This window comes from Gavialis gangeticus, unplaced genomic scaffold, assembly GCF_001723915.1.
Source record: "Gavialis gangeticus isolate Ggan-Ray unplaced genomic scaffold, GavGan_comp1, whole genome shotgun sequence".
Taxonomy (NCBI): Eukaryota; Metazoa; Chordata; order Crocodylia; family Gavialidae; genus Gavialis; species Gavialis gangeticus.
Genome location: NW_017729012.1, coordinates 8,030,189 through 8,034,074, shown reverse-complemented (window position 1 = coordinate 8,034,074; position 3,886 = coordinate 8,030,189). Strand labels below are relative to the sequence as shown.

Genomic DNA, 3,886 nt, shown 5'->3' with positions numbered 1-3,886 from the left:
CCACAGCCATCAAGGGATGCTGTGCTCATCACGGAGCAGACCAGGGCTTCTAGGGCAAAGAAGGGAAATTCCCCAGGGAATTCAAAGTTAACCTCAGGGAAGTTGGTGATAAAATGGGGTTGTACAGCTAGGGACTGACAATCTCGCTACTCAACAGAAAGGAAAAACACACATGCTGCACGACGTCCAGCGTGCATATGTGGCTTAGTGTTGCCCTCCATCACTGAACAAAATTTGCAGTGGTGCTTAACATTAAACCCTAGGAAAAAGCAACGTGTAGTTTTCCTAGCAGACCTGAAAGCAACACCACAACCCCACAGAACACATTTATTGCTGCAGCAGCTTTAAAGATAGAGATACTCTGTTGTCCAGTGATTAGAACAAGGAATTGTAGCCTAGATTACTGGGCGCTTCTTCCAGCTCTGTTACTAAACTGCTGTGTGCGCAAAACCCTTAATCTGCGCCTGTTTTCCCCGTCTGTGAAACTGAGATGGTATCTCAAGAGGGATCGCAGGGTGTAATTCATTAATGCTTATTAGACTGGGTGAAGTCTGTGGATGAGTGGCTTTGTATTTGGTGAGGATAAAGTTCAGGAGTGACGATGAGTTTGATTAAAACAAAACCTGTCATCCTTAACCTAGGAGGAAAGAAAAAAAATCACCTTGCCTCCAAAATCAGTGACAATATACTCATCTACGCATAACATGAGTCGCATGGGATTAAAAGAAAAAAACTAGCGGAAAAAAATCACAGGCATATGGATATCATTTAATAAATTGCCATAACTGAAATCGTACCAAGAAATGCAATGATGGGATATCAGCAGTGCCCAGCCAGAAAGAGTCAAGCAGTGAATTTGAACACCACTGAATGAGTGAGTTACTAGTAGCAACTAACATGAACGTATTGTAAGAAAGAAAGTACATTTTCACAAAAAGATGTCACGACATATTGAATCTTGGCACGTCCCATAATGTATCCGGAGTGAACAGAGGTTATGCTCATTTAAATTCTAAACTGAGTATGTTTTTCATGCTCCCTGGTAAACATTAAAGTCATTTGGGGTGATTTCTGCAGATCATCTCAGGTAGATGTGGAGGATTTATGACCGCTGAATGTCTCAATAGCTTGATGTTATCAAGTCCAGAACTATAAAAGTTGAGAGGCAGGAGTATTTGAAGTTGTCAAGGGCTGATGAACAGCTTGTGTGTGCTGCTGGCAGACTGATTGCTTTTGTTATATTGTTTACAAATGGCTCAGAGCATTGATTAACTGATCAATATTGTATTCATAATACCAAACATTTTTGGTAGTTACAGTTACTGACTACAATAAATCTTTCTCTCTGCTAACATTTGATGATAAACAACTGGAAAGGGGCTTATTAGCATTCTGAATTTATTGGGTGTTCTTAAGCGGTCTAAACGACTGTGTATAATGATGATAATATTTAGCATGGAGGTGGTATTTCCCATCTTCACAGTGCTCTGCAAACATGAATCAGTCTTCACAATCCTTTGCAAGTGAAATAGGTAAGTATTACCCCTATTATTTTGGAGGCAGAAACTGAGGCAGGGAGATTATTTGACCTGGGGACAAGGGGAGGCAGTGGTAGGTCTGGGATTAGAAGCGAGATGTTTCTGGCTGAAGTCCTGTCCTCATATGATAAGAGAAATGTATTGCTTCATTCTCATCATTTAATTCAGGAAGAGATAAAATATTCTTGATACAGATAAGCAGGATTTTTTTAAAGGACCTTAAATTTTACGATGGAGACAGTTTTTGCATATAGTTTCTGCTTAATAGTCGTTATGTCCAGAACTATCTTGCTGAAAGGAAATGTAGTGCAAGTTCTTGCCCTTCTCTGGGTTTAATCGTTTGATTACTGATTTCATGGTTTAAGTCAGGCATGGTTTATTGTCAGGCATAGACAACCCCTGGCATGGATGCCAGAGCATGGCATGCAAGGGCATTTTGCTTGGCACACACGGCTTGGGGCAGATGGCAGGGAAGGGGCAGGGGCTGTGCTGCCATAATAAGGATTGGGACCCCTGCCTCTGGCACTCCAACATCTTACAAATCAAGGTTGTGGGTGTTTTTGGCACTCTGCCCAAATACGTTGCTGACCCCTGGTTTAAGTCTGTCTTTACAGGACAGCAGTAGTACTGTGTTTTTCTTTCAGCTGGGAATGTGTTGCATTGGCAGATCTAGGGGCTTTTTAAGTATACCTAGTCTGCCGTCTTCGGGTCATATTGGGAATTACATACCACCGGTACCAGAAAGTGAAGCAGGGACCCTTCAATCAAAATCAACATGTCACACATTTGAATTAACTTGTATTAGGCCAAACAAGACTTTTTAGTCCGGGTGTTCTTTGTCCCACAGTTTGTTGAATGTCTTATGGCTGTACTGGAAAGTTGGCAAATTGATAATAATATTGCCAATTACATTGTGAACTTGTATGGGTCTTAGGGAAGGATTTTCATATCAGAGGGCCATTTCCACGCAGTGCTAATGCAGTCTACATCCTTTGGCTTGCAATATAAAGCGGGCTGGCATTTTCCCATAGAAAGGCAGGGTAAATCTGTACCTTATATACTGATGAAAGTGTGTGTGTGTGCTATAGAGCTATATATATGTGTGTATACACATATTCCTATAGAGCCTTTATGAACTGATGCTTACTTTGCTGCTGTGAAATGTGCAGAAAGCAGCTGAAGAAATGTGTGTGTGTGTGTGTACACACACACACACACACACACACACACACACACACACACACACACACACACACACACACACACACACACACACACACCTCTTCACCAGCTGCTTTCTGCACATCATTTCACAGCAGCAGATAAAATGAGCTTCAGCTCATGAAAGGCTGTGCTATATGTATATATGGCATACAGGGGGAGGTGTGTGAGCAGAGAGACCTAGTTCGCCCTGTTAGTCTGAAGTCAGGTAGAAGGCAGGTGGGGATCCACACCTTCTAAACTAACCAAAGTAGATACGTATGATGAAGATACCAAGGTGAAGCTCCCTTTGTCTGCTGAAATGACATGCAGAAGGGCAGGTGATGAAGGGCGCTTTAGCTACGGGTGCCAGCGCTGCTTGAAACTATTCCGGGAGGCATCATCACATGATGTAAAGTGGCAACGTGAATCTTATTTTTAAAAAGCAAGATCCGATGAGGGAGGCAAATGTAATAGGACATGCCTATTACATTAAAAAACCCCAAAAAACCCCACAGGGCTGCTGTAGAAATTGGACCGAACATTTAATAATCATTTTAATGAACGCCCTATCATTTATCTCCTGGGTGCCTCTCACCGGTCTTCGGCAGATGTATATATCTAATTCCTGGCGACTCCGAGGTAATCCTGGAGGGTTGGCAACCCTGGCTTCAGCTCACGAACGCTTGCGCTATGCAGACACAAACATCTAGATCTAGATATATGCATCTATCTAGCTGCATGTCTATAGATAGATATAGAGATAGATATTTATCTACATAGATAGATATCTATCTATATAGCTATCTATATAGATAGATACCTATATATACCTATCTAGCTATCTAGAAGTCTCCCCCTATATGTGGGGAGGCTCTCCCAGGCCCAGCTGAGGGGCCGGAACCAAAGGGCGCAGGGGCGCGGAGCCGGGGGAGCCCCGAGGAGAAGGGACCAGGAAGGGGGCGGGGCCTCCCCTGCCGGGGCTCTCTCCTCCCCTTGCCTGTCGCCCTGTGGTATCATCAGAGGGCGCCGGGGCCCTACTTCCGGGTTGGGAGCCGGGACAGGTGGAGTCACGTGGCAGGTACCCGTGTGGGGTGGTGTCGCTGGCCCCGCAGGGAGCCACTGGTGCTGCTCGGAGCGCTCTGGGG

The 3,886-nt window shown here is 44.1% G+C and overlaps 1 protein-coding gene across 1 annotated transcript in view; it reads left to right on the top strand.

The window, feature by feature from the left end:
* The first annotated feature begins 3,743 nt into the window (after window positions 1-3,743).
* DHX40 (DEAH-box helicase 40) overlaps window positions 3,744-3,886 on the top strand; it is a 24,008-nt gene continuing 23,865 nt past the window's right edge. Inside the window, exon 1 of the mRNA XM_019511137.1 lies at window positions 3,744-3,819. The gene's annotated coding sequence lies outside the window, so the exon portion shown is untranslated. The remainder of the gene's footprint in view (window positions 3,820-3,886) is intronic.